Here is a 19,459-nt window from a genome sequence, read left to right as displayed (position 1 = left end):
GTCAGGTAGAAACTGATGTTTCAGCCACCATGCTGTGGCTTTCTTCAGGATATGCTGTGAAGTCTGCAGTTTGTCTTTGCAAATAGCAAGTCCACTGACCTGACTGGTAACAGGGCAATCCGTTAGTCACCAATTTGAATTTTGGTGGGAAAATCAGTTGGTCTCTTTTCCCTCATAGAATGGAAAAGTCTCTGGTGAGTTTAAGATGTTCTCCCCTTGAAGCTGGGTTTTCCCACCAAAATTCAAATTGGTGACTAACTGACTTTTCCACCAAAATTCAAATTGGTGACCAATGGACTGTCCTGTTCCCTATCAGGTCAGTGGAACCACTATTTACAAAGACAAACTGCAGACCTCACAGCATACCCTAAAGAAAGCCACAGCATAGTGGCTGAAACATCGGTTTCTACCTGACAAGACGCAGCAAGACCCGGAAACCTGCAACATGCCAGCTGTGGAAATCATGAGAGAACAATAGTATTAATTTTTAATACAGTAAAACCTTGGATTGCAAGTAACTTGGTTTGCAAGTGTTTTGCAAGACAAGCAAAACATTTTATTAAATTTTAATTTGATATACAAGCAATGTCTTGCAATACAAGTTCATACAATATACACACATCACAACTGAGCCGATGGTTCTTCTCTCTCTGACGCTGCAGGAGTGTAGTGACTGTTCTAAATGAGCGAGGTCTTGCAATACAAGTACGTACAGTATACACGCGTCACATCATCACAACTGAGCCAATGGTTTTTCTCTCTCTGACGCTGCAGAAGTGTAGTGATTGTTTTTAATGAGCGAGGTCTTGCAATACAAGTACATATAGTATTATGTATTAAAGTTTGTGGGATGTGGAACGAATCATCAGAATTTCCATTACTTCCTATGGGGAAATTCGCTTTGATATACGAGTGCTTTGGATTACAAGCATGCTTTTGGAATGAATTATGCTCGCAAACCAAGGTTTGACTGTATTTAATACCCAGTCTGAACAAGCAGATCAAGGTGGTTTACACTGTTGCCCTTTACATGAAAAAGGTTGGAGACCTTAAAATAACATGGGGTCCATTAACAAATTTTGTTAACTCTGACTAGTTGTATAATGCCTTTATTTCCTATTTGATTTGCACACATATCCAGATGGGGTGGGAGGGTGGAAATAAATTTTGTATTATTCTTTGATCGAATGTAGTGCTGTTCATGATATTAATTGTATGTAAAATTTATTGCACTTTATATTCAAATTGAAAATCAATAAAGAATTTAAAAAAAGAAAAAGATTGGAGACCGCTGCACTAAAGCATACAACCCCTATGCTGAATATATTCAAATAAGTCCTGCCAGAACTATCCTTCATCCTGTCCACTGAAGAACAGCCTCACCAACCACCAGGATTTTACTGCTGCACCATGAACTGACCCTCTTCTGTTAAAAAAAACCAAAAAACACCCAACAAAAACACAGCTCCCTTGCAAAAGCTTTTCCGTGCAGAATCTTTGTTCCATAATGTTCAGCTTTTACAACAGATTGTTTCTAGACAAATGTCATATGTTTTTTTGCATAGTATAAAGACAGGAGGTGGAATGTGCCTGCTGCTGGAGCCATTGCTCCCTCCTGAATGGGAAACATTTCACCACATGATGCAAGAAGAAGTTCCCTGGGGCAGCAGGGAAAAATGCATTCTCGTAACTGCTTTTCTTCAACAATTCTCCCCCCACAGGCTTACAACTCTTAGGCTATGGGCTGTTCCTTAGCACCGTAAGACCTAGGAGGCAGTTTGCCCCATGAGGCCTTCAACAAGTGGCAGAAATCACAAAAGAGCCTTCTGAGCCAGCATATATGAAAGGATCTCATTCTGACTGAACAGTTATCCAAAGCATGAGATGCACTGATTCAGGGTATCCTATAGGACAGAAGTTGCTCCCGGGCTTATTTGCATATTTTATGGCATGTCATTTGACCCTCCAACTTAATTTTCTCTTAGCTGAAATATATATATATATATTTTTGAGATATTACAAAGTGAGTAAAACAAATATACTTCTCATCAACGAAGCAGTAAAAACTATTTTATTTAGTTTTGATAGCAACATTGTCCACAAAATCAAATATTGTTGCTAGAATATATAGTGCTTCAAATATTTTCCTGCAAGCAATGATGTTCTATTAACAGTATTGGTCCCAGAAAAAACATGGGACCCAATAATTAAAGAATTTATGTTTCTACATTTGAGAGTTATGTTTCTAAAGTAGCCTCTTGAGAACTTACTAGGGTTGAATGCCTAAATTTAGGAGCCTTACAAATGGGTGGCAACAGAAGCGGCCTTAAGCAACTTGGGCCAATGAAAGACTTAGGCCCTTCCTCGGCTCATCCTAGGATGCACTAGGGAGGGCATTGTAGGTGGTACAGAATGCCATGGCTAGATTGATAACTGGAACATCAAGATATGAGCATATTACTCCACATGTCCGACAACTGCATTGGCTGCCAGTTGCATTTAGAATTCAATACAAAGCAATTATGTTATGTCATTAATTTTTATATGGTACGATCCCTGAATTTTTAAGGGTTTGATGTCTGAGTATCAACCATTAAGAGTATTAACCATTAAGAGCATTGCTGAAAACGAAGGCTAATCCTAAATATGTGAAAACGAATGCCATGACCTTTACATGTGCAGGGGGTTAAGCTATGGAATAGACTTGTTGGTCAAATTTGAAAATATAGAACCAGGAATGCATTTAGGAAAATGTTAAAAACACAACTATTTGTGGATGCATTTCTTTGAGCAATTGACTTTATGTAAAAATTGAATATGTCTGGGGGGGTTTTCTATCTTGTTCTGACTTCTATAATATTTTATGTATGTAATATTTTGTAAACTATTTTAAAAAAAACAGTATAGAAATTGTAAAAATAAATAAATAAATGTTGAAGAGGCGGGCCTGCTGGCCAAAGGGAGTAGGCATCCCTCCGGCCAACCTTTGTAAACAAGATAAGGGGGGTGCAGGGGGGTTTCAGAGGCACAGTGGCGGCGGGAGGGAGTGGGCATTTATCCTGCTGCTAGGGAGGGGTGTCGATGGGGGTGCTGCTTGGCAGCGGAAGGGAGTGGGCCGGGGATGTCATGGGGGTTGATTGGCGGTGGGAGGGAGTGAGCATCTCTCCCACTGCCAGGTAGGAGGTGTCGGGGGGGTTTCTTGGCAGCAGGATGGAGTGAGTATCTCTCCCGCTGCCATGGAGGGGTTGCTTGACTTCGGCAGGGAGAGGGAGTGGGCGTCCCTCCTGCCGATCTTTGATTTTCTTTTGTGTGCTTATTCTGCGCATGTGCCGATTGCTATCGCCAGCGATGAGCACATGCAAATTTAGTGACCCTCTGTGAACCTCATTTGCATGCACAGATTTTAAGAATGACTCACGTTGTTTAAATCATTACAGTAAGTAGTGAATGTTACAGTGGCTCGTCGGATTTTACCGTGAACATTTGAGAATCTTCCCCAACGTGACTTGCCCAGAGTCACAAGCAGGAGTGCTAGGATTTTATTCCACAACCTCAGGATGCTGAGGCAGCAGCTCTACCAATAGGCCACTCCTCACCTCAAAAATGTGCACGGTATGCTCAGAAGCTGAGTTATAGCAGAGCTTAGACGGAATCACAGTTTCCCCAGAATTCTACATATGGTGCTTTGAGTTACTTAAGAATTGCCATATTGGAACAGACCAAAGGTCCATAAAGCCCAGTATCCTGTTTCCAATAGTGGCCAACCCAAGTCCCAAATACCTAGCTAGATCCCAAGTAGTAAAACAGATTTTATGCTGCTTATCTCTGCAGGATATGTACTAGTAGGATTGCCAACCAGCCAGCCAGCAGAAGTCGCTTGTTTGAATCTGCAGCTGTTACTTGTAAGCAAAAGCACGTTTCAGGAGGGAGAGGGAAAGACACTGAAAGATCTAGGGAGGGGAGGAGAGATAGAAGCAGCGGGAGAGATGCTATCTGGACCAGGAGAGGAAGGGAAAATTTATACAGGGAGGAGAGAAGGAGAGATGTTGGATCTGGTGTGGAAAGAGAAAGAGGAAGAGGCGAGAGATGAGAGGGAAGGAAATAATGCTGCATCTGCACAGAATGACTCAGTAAATGAAGGATCCATTGAGGAAAAGGCAGGGGGGAAAGAGATGCTGAATCTGTCAGGTGGTGTTGGAGGTGGGAGGGAGACTGAAATGCTGCATCTACTCAAGGAGAGGAAAGACAGAGAGAAACCAGAATGAAGGAGAGATGTTAGACCCAAGGGTGAAGAGTGTGTGTGTGTGGGGGGGGGGTTGGAGAGAAAGAGAGATAAAGGACCCAGGGAGGGAGGGAGATATGCCAGGCCAAGGGGGGAAGCAGAGGACAAACCAAGAGAGATGTTGGCCCTAAGGAGTGTTGTGTGGGAGGAATTAAAGAGAAAGGGGAGGGACATGGACACAAAATAGAAATGTTGGGCATGATGGAGGTAGTATAGGGGCAGGGACACAGAAAAGGGAGGAATAATCCCATGGAGGAAATAGGAGGAGATCAGGGATTCAGATAGGGCAGATGCAGAACATGGGGGAAGATAGGAACACCGAAGGCATATAATAGGGGAGGGAGTGAATAGGGACAGGGGCACAAAGAGGAGATGCTGGACAGGATGGATAAGGGATGCAAACAGATTGTGAACATGGAGAGAGAAGAAATGTTAAATGAACAGGAGACCCTGAAAAGACAGGAAAAGAGAAATGCAGAACAAATACTGGGACAGTTGGTTGTAGAGGTTGGAGTGAAGGGAAGGCTGCAACAATAGATGTGACAAGGACTTGGGGTGGGGCAAAGGGGTGGTCAAGTGGTCCTCCTTCTTTTTTATTTAGTCTCCTGGTTCCATATTCTCCACAAAGAACTCTACGATCATCCCAACAACAGTTACTAGTCATTCCCTCATTTCGACAATTATTTCTTGATTTTCATAGGAACTCTTCATTTTCTGTCATTGCTTCCACTCTCTGAAACTCTTTACCTTATTATCTCTGCTCTGAAAAATAATTTCTGACATTTAAGACAGAACTATAAAAAGCATACTACCGGTATTTCTCTTTGGCATTCTGCTCTTAACACTCACTCTTTGTTATTCAGTCATAACTGTAGGTATTTTCTTTCCCTGGTATTCTTGATTATATCTCAATATACTTGGGCAGAAATTAAATATGCTTTTTTTTACCCCAACCCTATTTGCTTCACTCCTTCCCTTTTCCCACTCTTCTATTTTTATTGTAACCTACCCTCTCCTTCCTTTTCTCATGTTTCCAAATTTGTTCAGTCGGAATTCTGTTAATTTGTTTCTGTTGTTACTTTCCCCACTTCTTTTTTATTTTTTTTTAATAATGTTTATTGTAACCGCTTAGATTTTAACCTTGGTCTTAAATTTGCGGTATATCAAATAAACCGAACTTGAACTTGCCCTTGTTTTTTTTTTATATTTATTTAAATTTTCATCAAATTTTTACAAGAAAAATAACTTCTTGTTACAGAAATACAGTAAAGTATTATTAATATAATCCAAAAATACAGTAGTGGTATAATTTTAACTATCTTCCTTAGACCACAAATAAGAGAGGAGTATAGCCTAAACATTTAAAGAGAGATAAATTCAATTAACCTAAAGGTAATAGGTAAGGCTTAACACTAATTCACAAATCACAATTACTTATTCATTGCACTTGTGCACACTTCATCAAGCTATCTTTTTCAGCTCCAAAAAGGATTTTAACTGATCTGGTGAAAAAAACACATACTTAATTTGGGAATACTTTATAATGCATTTACAGGAATATGCCAGAAGAAAAGAGGCACCCAGAGATATTACATCTTGTCTTAAAGACAGGAACTGTTTCCTCCTTTCTTGAGTAATTTTTGTCACATCTGGGTACACCCATATTCTTTTACCATAAAACAAATTTTTAGAAAATTTAAAATATAATTTCATAAATGCATCCATGTCCTGTTGAAAAACAAAAGATATCAATAATGTTGCTCTCAACGTTGACTCAGAAATAGATTCTTCAAGTATAGCAGATATGTTCTTTAAATCAAGTTGTGACGGTTGAGCAAATTGAAGATTTTCCTCTTCCATAGCCTCCTGAGATTTTTTAATATTTGATGGAAGATAATATATTTTGTTCAAAGGGGGAATAAGTTCTGAGGAATAGCCAAGAATTTCTATCACGTATTATTTGAACATATCATATGGAAGGATTCCAGGAGGTTTAGGAAAATTCAAAATTCTCACATTCAGTCTGCGGTTATAATTTTCTATATTTTCTAATCTCTTTTGCAAAAAGATACTATCTTTTATTGCTGTATTCTTATAGTCTTTTAATGATTGTACATCAGTTTGCAATTTCTTAAGCGACTCTTTAGTTTCAACATTCATTTGCTCAATGGTTTTTGTAACACAATCCAACTTGGCTCCAAGAGCCTTTACCTCTTCTGCCGTCTTCGTTGTGGCAACCTCCAATTTCTGCAGCGTCTTAAAGATAGCTGACAAGGTGTTCTCGTTGGAGGAGAAAGATTCTCCTACGCTGGTCTGCATTGGCAGAAGCTTATCTACCTCGGAACCTCTTTCTGCGGGAGCGTCAGGTGATACTTCATCCTCCCTTCCTTCCACTTCCTGGGTAGCAGCATCTGCCGGACAAGGAGGCGGAGCAACCAGTGCCAGAGAGAGTGAGATCTCCTGCCCCAGCGAGAATGAGTTCTCTCCACTTAACTTAACCCAATCTTGAGCGAGTTGCCAGGAAGGATTGCTCCAACATTCGCTGGATCAAGGCAAGCGAGGGTGTTGAAGAGGTAAGCACCCTCACAATGCCTTTCCATTTCGTATGCAGCATAACCGGTAGCAAGAAAGTCGTCCAGTGATGGGAGCGTTCTCAATGCTTCCTGCTTAGTGCCACCATCTTGGCCCTCCTTGCTTCCGAATCTGCCCTTGTATTTATGAATGTTATTCTAGGTATTTTACTAAAGGCTCACGTATTCAGCTCCAGCCCCTTATTTAGCGGCTTGACCTCTAGCAGTAATACAATAAAAATTCCACTATAAGTCCATTGAGGCTATTTTCAACTCCAGCACCCGTGGCACAGGAGCAGATGGGTATTATACCTGCCTCCACATCTAGCCACCAGGAAAGCCCTGGTAAGTGCTGAGGGTTGGATTGAGTTTCTATGTCATTAGGAGGATTTGGGTAATGGAGGCTAGAGTTCTGAACCTTCCCTTTATTAGCATTTGTACCTGCCTTGGAGCAGATGTAAAAACTGATATGGAAATTATTTCAAATAGATGTGTATTTCTCATTTTACAATGGAAATGCATCTGGGACTGCCCAACCCATTCCTCCACTATGCCCTACCTAGAAAGCTATAGATTCCATGGATCTGAACATGTAATTAGGGTATTTATAAAATCACTGTTTGCATGTTTGCTATTAACACACCTAGATGCTTCTAATATAAGGCCCATACTCTAGTTCCTTGGATTGGTGAATTGAGGCCACCTTAAGCTTACTCAACCTAATGAGTTTTAACCACCATTCCAAGGGAACAATATTAACTTGGTACTTTTCTAATTTCAACTAGTTGCTCCTGGACCAGGTACATGAAATTAGAAATGGAAAATATTAAATGATTAATCAGTAAGTAAAGTCTTACCACTTATCAACAGCTATCATATTATAGACAAAAGAATAAACAAAAGATGAAAAGAAATTAAATATAAAAGAAGTGGATGGAAAGACGAAAGAAAGAACAGTACTTTCAAAGCAAGCATAGAGCTTTGGTAACAAGTTATTTCCCTTGAGACTTTCACCATACGTAAATACTCATGCACATAGGACTTATTACCAGCTTTCATGCTCTGAAGATGAAATTCACAGCAAGTCCAAGCAGATGCCCTGTGGAGGTGGTGTATGTGAAAGTCTGGCTTTAACTCTTCCCTGACAAGCCTAACTATCTGACACACAGAACAGAACCTGAATTACCGGAGCTGTCCTGCTTCTGCCCTTGCAGGGAACAGTTATGTGGAACTGCTTAACTCAACTGCCTTCTGCCAATACAGTGATACATAGGTTTGTTTGGTTCACTTATTATTGAGTACCCATGTTGAAAGAGATAAAAGGCCAACAGCTGAGATCCAGGATTTCAGTTATGGCTTCGCCTTTGTGGAACGTTCTGCCAAAAGATCTTAAGTTGGAAACTAGTGTCCATAAATTTAAAAGAAGGCTGAAAGCCTTTTTTTTTCCAGGATATTATTTGATTTTTTTTTACTTTTTCCAATTTATTATTTGAGCTTAGATATGAGTACATGACAGACCAAGTTTCACTCGGGAAAGTGGGCTAATGATTATGATGGAGTTGTTGGTCAGATTGTTTTGATGTTGTTGGGGTAACTGGCAGTGGTTTGTTCATAGTTGAGTTGGATAAGCGTTACATCTTTGTTTTAAAAAATGAATGGTGAAAGAAAAATATTTTAATGAAGAATAAAATGGTTTTAAAAAAGTGGTAGATGGAAAGAACTAATATCAGAATAGCAGGGATAAAGTGAGTTATCATAGGAGCTAACTTTTGAAAATGATTGGGGGGTGCTGAACTCAAAACTCACAACAAAGTTCTTCTGACTTAGCAAAATCATTTTTAGCCTGTTTTGAGTTGTATTTCTATACACTTCTCAGCAGGATATGATGCACTTTTCCCTAAGTAGTTGCTGTTTGTTGCAGGTTTAGCTGACCTATCCCTTCACTGCTTCCCACGTCTCACTTCCTGTACAGGTGAGACTTCCTTTCCTTGTTAGGTTTAATTCATCTTCAATTTGTGACTCCTTATTAACCACAGACACAGGTCATTTCCCTGCTCTGCTCTCCCTGGCTCCATCTACATTCATGTTGTCAGGGACTGCATCCCGATCCCCTTTTGAACTTCCCTTGGTACTCAGATTGCAGGCCAATGACTACCCTCTGCCTGTAGAGTCTACATGAAATTGTTTGCTACATGCTCAGAGATTGTGTGTTGAGTGGGAAAACATATTCCAGCAGCTCAAAGCATACAAGTCATACCAAATCACTATGTTCTTTGGTGTTAGTTCCTTAGGCAGTCCATAAGCTAAGAAGAAGCAGGACCAATAGCTTATGAAACATTAACCTTCAGTTGTGCTTTCCACTGCAGACTATTGGCTGGCTAAGGAATTAAAGTATTCTTCAGACATTCCTTAGGCAGCCCATAAGCTAAGAAGAAGCAGGACCAATAGCTTATGAAACATCAACCTTCAGTTGTGCTTTTCCCTGCAGCCTATTGGTTGGCTAAGTTTCCTTAGGAATGTCTGACCAATGGGATGCAATTATCTTTGTATCACTGTTCATGCCACCCCCAGCTTGCATTCACTTCAGCTCTGTTCTCCCTTTTATATTTCCTATCTCTTCCCTCAGCCTCTCTTCCCCTGACAACCCCTTACCTACACTGCATCTGTTCTGGCTTCTGAGCTGTTAGCATAGATGCCAGCTCTGTGGGTGCCCAAGCACCCCCAATATTTTTGGAACCTCACTTGACCAGGGCCACTGTGTAGTCTGGGCATCTCTTCCCCCTTCTGTCCATCTACCTCCCTCCTTTCCCGGACTTCTTTCAAAATCAAAATCTTCTTTTTCAGAGGGGCCCCGGTGCTTTTGGTCTTGAGGGAGAGTATCTTTGCAGCTTAGGACAGCTGCTGCTTTGGGATGGGAGGTGGGGGGGGGGGGGTCACAGCTCTGGACTGCCGCCGCCTCTACTACATACTTCAGGGCTTTAGGGAAGGAGGAGGATTTGCAGCTCAGGAGAACCGCTGCCGTGCTGGTGCTTCAGGTTGGGAGGGAAGCGGAGTTTACGGCTTAAGACTGCTACTGCTTCTATTACTTTGGGGCTTGAGAGAAGGAGGGGGATTCACAGCTCTGGACTGCAGCCGCTGGCACTTTAGGGGACTTTTCACTGGTGATTTTTTTGCTGGTTAACTGAGTACTATTTAACTGAGATTCTTCTGTATAGCACAATATAATATAACAGCAATAAAATATTCCTCCCCTCACCCCTCCTTTTACTAAGCCACGATACATGTGAGATGGACATCCATTAGAGATGTTCTGATGTGGATGTCCGCCAGTTAGTTAAGATGGTATAGGAAATTTTAAGTAAACATAAACATATTTATACTGCATCTAAAAAGATAGGCGCCTATCTCTTGTCAATCACAATTATAAAAGAATTACACCTAACTTAAAACTTAGGCGCCTGTAATGTAGGCCAGGGTTTTAAGGGCCTACATTATAAGCGCCTAAATTCTTTATAGAATCACGCCTAGTGGCACCTAAATCCTTCTCTGCCCCTACACACATCTACTTTGGACTTAGTTCCCGTTAGGCGCCTATCTTTAGTAGAGTCGTGCCTAAGAAGATAGGCACCCCTCACCCAATTAATTTTTATACTTTTCAATTATAAGTTTATTAAAGCTCATAATTGAAGCCAATTTACTGATTAAGGCCCTCTTTTACTAAGCCGCGATAGATGTTTCTACAGCAGCCCGGAGCGTTAAATGCTCCAACACTGCTCCGATACTCAAAGGAATACTATGAGCATTGGAGCAGTGTTGGAGCATTTAGCACTCCAGGCAGTGGTAGAAACCTCTACCATGGCTTAGTAAAAGGGGAGGGGGCCTCATAGAATTTCTCCCATTCTAACTTGGATATCCATTTGAAAATGCCCCTCCACGTATCTTTATAAAATGGAACCTACTTGGTCTGTTACAATGTTACCCTCTATGTATGCAAATACTTAGGGCTCCTTTTATAAAGGCGCGTTAGGGCCTTAACGCACGGAATAGCACGCGCTAAATTGCCCTGCTCGCTAGCCGCTACCCCCTCCTTTTGAGCAGGCGATAGATTTTCAGCTAGCGCGCACTAATCCAATGCGTGCGCTAAAACGCTTAGCACACCTTCGTAAAAGGAGCCCTTAAACTTATGAATCAACTTTGAAAGTTAAAGTTAGGGTTAGCATTTATTTATCTGCCTTTCCTCAGAGCGATCTCCATTGATGACAGAGGGTAGTGATCAATGGAGATCGCTCTTAGGAAAGGGATGTTACCAGTGGTGAGCCTCAAGGTTCTGTTCTTGGACCTGTTCTTGTTAACATTTTTATAAACGATATTGAAGAAGGGTTGTGTAAGATTTGCCTCTTTGCAGATGATATCAAAATCTGCATAGAGTAGACATGCTGGATGGTGTGAATAACATGAAGAAAGACCTGGAAAAGCTTGAAGAATGGTCTGAAATTTGGCAGCTAAAATTTAATGCTAAGAAATGCAAGGTCATGCATTTGGGCTGCAAAAACCCAAGGGAATGGTACAGTTTAGGAGTGAAGAACTTCTGTGCATGACAGAAGAGCGGGACTTGAGTGTGATTGTATGTGATGATCTTAAGGTGGCCAAACAGGTTGAAAAGGTGATGGCGAAAGCTAGAAGGTTGCTAGGTTGAATAGGGAGAGGTATAGCCAGTAGGAAAAAGGAGGTATTGATGCCTGTGTCTAAGACTCTGGTGAGACCTCATTTAGAATATTGTGTATAATTCTGGAGGCCACACCTTCAAAAAGATCTAAAAAAGATGGAGTCAGTCTAGAGGAAGGCTACTAAAATGGTATGTGGTCTTCATCATAAAGCGTATGGGGACTGACTTAAAGATTTCAATTTGTATACTTTGGAGGAAAGGCAGGAGAGGGGAGATATGATAAAGACATTTAAATACATACGTAATATAAATGTGCATGAGTCAAATCTGTTTCATTTGAAATGAAACTCTGCAATGATAGGATGAAGTTAAGAGGTGATAGGCTCTGGAGTAATCTAAGGAAATACTTTTTTACAGAAAGGGTGGTAGATGCATGGAACAGTCTCCTGAAAGAAGTGGTGGAGACAGAGACTATGTCTGAATTCAAAAGGACCTGGAATAGGCACGTGGGATCTCTCAGAGAGAGAAAGATATAATGGTTACTACGGATGGGCAGACTAGATGGGCCATTTGGCCTTTATCTGCCATCATGTTTCTATGCAATAAGGTAGAATACAATAATATATTTACAAATTAAAATATACATACAGCAGGATAAAATATAATAAACAAAAACAAAATTGACAACTCGCTAAACAAATATTATTAAACATATCGTACCTAAACATAATCACAATCCAACATGCAAATTGTACAGTCTGTGATACCTGCCCAGCTAAGGGGCTCATAATCAAAAAATATAAATGTCCAAAAAGCAACACTTGGACGTCCTAATCATCAGGACATCCAAGAGTCAATAATCGATACTGCCTTTCTGGATATCTTGAAAGGTGTCCAAGCCACTGTGCGTCCAGAGCTTGAAATGTACATTGTGGATGCTTGTTAAGAGCGGGTTTTGGGTGTGCATAAGGGTGGGTTAGACTTGAACATCTTGTAGTGATAACTGAATGTTTTCCAAGATGTCCTGAGTAGTCACATAAAAAATAAAAAAGTTTTTTTGAATTTCAATCTGGGAAAGTGTATACTGAATAGAACTTAGACATTCAGAGCTAGACCTGTTTTAGAAGCATCTAAGTGCAGCAACGGTGCCCAAACTGATCAGATGATTACTGCATGCATCAAGGTAAGACCCCCCCCCCCCCAGCAATGCTCACTGACTCCCTTCCACTATACAAAAATTAGAACAAAAGGTACATATCTGGCTTTAGGACAGCAGCATCTAGTATGGGGGAAACCTAGTAGAGGATCAGGTGTGTAGAGTTACCTGGTGGGTGGGCTAATGAACCACAGAGAGGAGGACCCAGGCCCAAAAAGCACTCTAACCACAACCTCTATGGTATTAAGTATGAGCCCATCAAAACACATCTAAACCCTACCATACTGCCACATAGGTGCCACCTGCAGCTATAAGGGCTATTGGGGTGGTAAATAGGTGGGTATATAGTAGGTTTTAGCGGAGCTCACCAAAACTTATAAGGGGGTTATGGTAAAATATACCTCTGTACCCTTTATGTGAAGCTCTGTGGCCAATCCATTACTAAGCTGGACTCTCCCAAGTCCAAATGGTCTGGATTAAGATGTTTTGAATATGAATGTTTTGGTATTTGAAAATGGCCAGAAAATTAGACATCCTTTGGTCAAGATGTCCAAATAGGTCATTTTTGGGGAAAAAAAAACCTGGATGTCTAGCAATTTCAAAAATGGATGTTTCTCTGCCCTGATATTTAGACATCTTGCGGGATATGTCCATAGTTGGACTAAATGTACTATTGAAAGTGCCCCTCCACCAGTCTGCAGATAACCAAATGCTATTGCAAGAAGCTCTCTGCTTTTTTTAAGGCTGGCGAAGACAGTTTATTTGAAGTTTAAGAAAGTTTGTTATGGTTTTTAAAACAAGTAACTAAAAATAAATCATATTTTTAACAGATTAGTGAGGTAATGTCATTGAACAATGACTGATGATCTTTCCATTAGCTATCTTAAAACAAGATTATAGATGTTAGGCATAGAGCGGTGTGGGATAGCTGAGATATGATACTGTGCTTTTACTTTACTAACTTACAAGATTTACACAAACTGTATACTTCATAACCATTCAGAATTTATTTTCATACTAGTTTCCAGTCAGCATTATTCCATTTAAGGAGCCGGTGTCAGGATACACTTAAAATTCTGGGTGAATGTGTTTGGGGTTAGGTGGAGCTGCCCCTTGTCACTGATGTATGACTTAACTGTAATAAAGCACTCTTCCATTGATAATTGCAGTACATACTGCACAAAGAACAAACCCATATAATGGCCAAATTGTTTTGTTTTTTTTACCCATTGCTTCAAGAGACTTCATTCTAGTTTGGAGGGGGTCAAAGGACATGCAGAAATCCATGGCCGTCGTTCTTCATTAACAGAAATTCCAAAAATGGGAGAATGGGAAGTCCCTAGGTGTGTTTTTTTTTTAAACAGATTATTGGACTTTTGCATTTGGTCTTTTTGACTTTTTCTAAATATTATGCAACAGGTTCTTCACATTTTTATCCAGCCTAGTTTAAAAGCATCTTAATATCTTTAACTATTGATTTTAATACTTGAATTACCGTACTAACATTTTAACTTCCTCGTTCGCCTCTTGATCTCTCAGTGGTGTCTGCTGCCTTTACCCCTCTCTTGGTAGTCTACAGAAGTGCTGCTAGTGACCCTTGCCTTCCCCCCCAGGGCTAGGATGACACATTTTCTGGGATGCATTCTCACAGCTATATGCTTGACCCATAGGAGTCATCACTGGGTGCAAGTTAAGAGGTAGATCTGTACATTCAGCTGCGCAAGATGATTTCCCGAGATATAGCCTTCTTTCCTGTCATCCATTTCCTCTTCCTGCCCTATCATTTCTTTTTTTTTGCCTAGTCCATTTCATTATTGTACACTGCTTTCCTGCACTGTTAGTGCTAATAGTGGCATATCAAATTTCTACAATAATAATAACAGCATATAAATAAGAGATGAAGAAAACTATCCTGGCCCAGAAGAGATATCTGCCAAGTGGTCACACTCCATGGCTGGCCAATAGGCTATATCCTTAGCCGTGTGCACAGAAATAACTGGGCAGACTTGTCGTATTGGGTATAATTCTGTAAAGGTCACTGAAATTTAGGCCTGCATTGGCAATTACATGTATAATTGTTGTACTAGAATAATACTGTAAGTTGGCATTTATATGCCAAAATAGAGGCATGGGTCGTTTATGCAATGACAATAGCTGGTATAAATGGCCACAACTAAATGTCACACTTATGTGTGCAACTGACAGTATTCTAGATACTTAGCCCATAAATGCTTGGCCCACCCCTGAATAGCCCATGCTCCTCGACATGTGCACTATCCTCCTAGCAGTTACTCACTATAGTATTTGTCTGCAAAGTTTCTAGAATAGAAAAGTTGTCAGCCTGAGCAACTTTCTAAATGATGAGTGTTATTTTACCACTGTAGCTGAAAAGAGTATTATTTTATTTTGCAAAGTGCCAATTTGCAGAATCGTAATGCTATGTTTTGACATTGTTTCAGATCATTGACTGAACCATGTCAATGGAAAGTGTGGAATTTTCAAGTGTGGAACTCTGAACCATCATGAAGTTCCTATTCCAGCAGAAGAAAACTCCAAAGGAAATCCATTAATGTATGATGCAAACATTGAATGACAAATGCTCATTATACTTCACAGTGAAGAAGTGGTATGCAAACATTCAGCGTGGAGATTGTGAGACCAAAGATGCAGCAAGGTTTGGGAGGCCACAAATGGTGTCAACTCCTGAAATTGTTGATCATGTCCATGACTTGATTTTGGCAGATCAGTGAATATCAGTTAAAACAATTGCTGAGACACTACAGATATCCAGCGAACGTGTTGGGTATATAATCCACGAGCAGATGGATATGCAGAATTTGTCAGTCAAGTGGGTGTCCAAATGTTTGAATGCTGACAAGAAACGATGCTGAGTGGACACTTCCAAATTGATTTAGCAGCATTTTCAGTGAGGTGGTGCCAATCTTTTGGAATAACTAGCTACTGTTGATGAAACATGATTATACCAGTTTGATCCTGAGACAAAACAACAGTCCATGCAATGGTGGCACTCAGGTTCTCCAAGGCCAAGGAAATTCAAGACCCAAAAGACAACAGGAAAGGTCACGGCCACAGTGTTTTGAGATCAGAAAGGTATTGTAATGACTATCTTCCAAGAGGACAAATAGTTAATGCAGAATGCTACTATAACTTTCTGTGCCGATTAAAGGAGGTATTGAAAAAAGGAGATGGAAGCTAAGAAAAGGAGTTCCCTTTTTGCAAGACAATTTACCTGCTCACACCACTGGCAAAACGATTGATGTTTTGACGCAGTTGGGGGTTTCAGTGCATAGACCATCCACCCTACTCACCAGATCTTGCTTCATCTGACTATTTTCTGTTTCCAAACCTTAAAAATAGTTTAAAAGGTGACAATGTTCGTGTGATTCGGAACTGATTGCAGCAGCGGAGCAGTATTTCAGTGACCAGACATCAAAGTATTTTTTGGAAGGGTTACAGAAATTTCATATATGATACGCCAAGTGTGTTGAACTTAGGGATGAATATGTAAAATAACTTTCATGGCTCCACGTCATTCCCTTCTTGGCTGGGCTAAGAATTTTTCAGCATCCCTTTGTAACTGTAAAATAGTGCCAATTAACTCCAATTATCACCAAACATGCCAGCAATCTATAACCAACCAGCTATTGGCTTCATCAATTGATTTAAATATAGCCACTTTTAAGAGTAATCTATAACGTGCACATACAATTTTGTGTGCTAAGCATAAAAATGTGTGCACAAGAATATAAGAATGAGGGGGATAATGTTACGATGTTAGGCAAATGACATCCTGTCATTTAGATCATCCTGAATTTTGAAATATCAAAACATAGAAACATGATGGCAGATAAAGGCCAAATGGCCCATCCAGTCTGCCCATCCACAGCATCCATTATCTTCTCCTCCCTCTAAGATATCCCATGCGCCTGACCCACGCTTTATTGAATTCAGAGTTTCAGACACGGTCTTTGTCTCCACCACCTCTTCTGGGAGCCTATTCCATGCATCTAGTACTCTTTCTGTAAAAAAAGGTATTTTCTTAGATTACTCTTGAGCCTATCACCTTTTAACTTCATCCTATGCCCTCTCATTTTGGAGCTTCCTTTCAAATGAGACTCATCTCATGCGCATTTATGCCACGTAGCTATTTAAACATCTCTATAATATCTCCCCTCTCCCACTTTACTCCAAAGTATACATATTGAAATTTTTAAGTCTGACCCCATACGCCTTATGACGAAGACCACTGACCATTTTAGCATCCTTCCTTTGGACCAACTCCATCCTGTTTATGTCTGAAGTATAGTGAGAATGACCTCTAAATCCTACAGTAAATAATAAATTGCTCTGGTATATATTGGGTTGAACAGTAGAAACCAACTGTTAAGCTAGATATATCATAGTTTGTTTATTCATTCATATGTGGTTGGGAAGAAATTTTGTTTAATTTTGCAGACAAATACCAGTGTGAGCAAAGAAAAAATTAAGAGATCTAAGGCCCCTTTTACAAAGCTGTGGTAGTAAATCCTGGCACATAGGAATTGAATAGGCTGCGTCACATTTACTGCATGGGGCTTGCTACCGTGGTTTTGTAAAATGGGCCCATAGTGACAAAGCTGCTTAGCATGTAACATACCCACCCACCCCCACTCCTTTTACAAAATTGTGAAAGCGTTTTTTTAGCACAGGCCGGTCCGTTGAATGCTCTGCACTGCTCCCAATGCTCATAGGAACTCTATGAGCATCGGGAGCAGTACAAAGCATTCATTCAGCATGCCAGCTGGCACTAAAAACCACTTTTGTGGTTGTGTAAAAGGGGGGGGGGGGAATAGTACCTTAGCAATTAATGTGTGTTATCTGCCATATTAACAAATAACGTGAAGCCTTGAGGTTAATACAATGTTAGCACACATTAACTGTTAAAGTGGCAGTTAAGGCCACCTTTCTATTAACTGGATGAGAAACTGCTGGGAATACCCCGTTACTGCAGAGAATTTTTGTAGTTACTGCACATTAGTTTTGGCAGTTAATATAAGGTAAAGGTAAAATCTTATAACAGCTTAACTTAGATTTCAATTAAAAAACCCACAATATAAAATCATACCAAATGAGGGATCATTAATTACCATTTTAGCTAATTGTTATGTAAAATTATGCAAAATAGCTCAGATTCTATAAAAGATGCGTATAGTTAGGTACTTAGATTGGAGAATGTGACTCAGTGGTTAAAGCTAAAGCCTCAGCACCCTGAGGTTGTGGGTTCAAACCCACGCTGCTCTTTGTGACTCTGGGCAAGTCACTTAATTCCCCTATTGCCCCAGGTACTTTAGATAGACTGCGAGCCTACCAGGACAGACAGGGAAAAATGCTTGAGTATCTGAATAAATTAATGTAAACTGTTCTGAGCTCCCCTGGGAGATCGGTATAGAAAATTGAATAAATACATAAATCGGCATGCCTTGCCAATCTAGGCGCCTAACTGGTAATTGAAAGCACCATTAAAAAATAATTTCAAAAAATCAATTTCCCGACATGCGCCTAACTCAGTAGGTGCCTACCACTTCGTGGTAGGTGTCTACACTGAGGCACCTACAGAGAAAATAGACATGGTTAGGGGTGGATTCAGGATGGAGTTTGGGCATGGAATGACTTAGGCACACTTATTTAGGCCAAGAAAACCTTGGCCTGAATAGCAGTGTGCCTACTAATTCAATGCCTAGGAGTGCCTACAAATGCTTAGGTGCCGCTGGGTGCGATTCTATAAACAGCGCCTAGCAGTTGATTGACATCTGTGCCAAACAGTGCCTAGGAGTTAGATGTTGTTTATAGAATCAGGGCCAAAATGCAAAAACCAGCACAGAAGCTGATAACATATACTGGGAACATGTTAATGCATATATCCAGTGCAAAAATTTGGAAGGGGACCTCAAAGGTCCAGCAGCAGGCTGTGCCTTCTTCAGCACTGAGCAGGCTTGAGGCCCCCTCTTGCAGGGCAGTTGTATCTCCTGTAAAACCAGTTTGTAAAGCTCTGTAGAAATAAAGAGCTGCTGCATCTAGCTACCAGTGCATTTTGGTACTGTACTCAGGTCTTTCTGCTTAGCCTATTTTCTGTTTGCTTCCCTCTTCCTACACTTTCTTTACCTTCCTTCTTCTTTTCTAGTTATTATTCATAATATATACAACCCAAAGGCATTGTATGGTATTTCTCTGTATTAATCTGATTTGTATATGTTTATTATGATGCCACATGAATTTATATGTTTTGTAACTACAAATTTAAATAAAACTTTTTGAACTTAAAAAAAGAGCTGCTGCATCTGCATGCAACTCATCTTGAGCTACCAATGAAAAGGTCTGAGCTAAATATAAATAATAGCCTGATACTTCAAACTGAAGCAACTCAGAAATTTTAGAAATGAGTAGGTAATCTCAATTAATTGTGCAATTAAAGGTTAAAGGTGCAATGTAAGGTTAAGTGACAGGCTAAATAACACATAGACAGCTATCTGGCAATATTCAGCATGAGATAGGCAGCTATCTCCCACAAAATATCCGGCTTAGCGGATTGATTAGTGACCAGCTATGTTGCTGGCAGTATTCAAGGTCTCACCAGCTAAGTTCGGCAGCCAGATAGAGCCGCCTAAAAGGATATATCTTTGGCCATTAAGACATAGCCAGCTAGTCAATGAATATTGGCTGGCCAAAAATAGACTGGAAATTCAATGCTGGTTGACGGATACAGCACCGGTATTGAATTTTCGGTG

The 19,459-nt window shown here is 40.4% G+C and overlaps 1 protein-coding gene across 2 annotated transcripts in view; it reads right to left on the bottom strand.

The window, feature by feature from the left end:
* The window catches only part of TOGARAM2 (TOG array regulator of axonemal microtubules 2), a 203,215-nt gene that overhangs the window by 97,556 nt on the left and 86,200 nt on the right, over positions 1-19,459 (bottom strand). The gene's annotated exons all lie outside the window — the stretch shown is intronic.

The sequence above is a fragment of the Geotrypetes seraphini genome, chromosome 3 (genome assembly GCF_902459505.1).
Source record: "Geotrypetes seraphini chromosome 3, aGeoSer1.1, whole genome shotgun sequence".
In the NCBI taxonomy this organism is placed as follows: domain Eukaryota; kingdom Metazoa; phylum Chordata; class Amphibia; order Gymnophiona; family Dermophiidae; genus Geotrypetes; species Geotrypetes seraphini.
The sequence above is the reverse complement of the archived record's forward strand: the minus strand, read 5'-3'. Positions and strand labels throughout refer to the sequence as shown.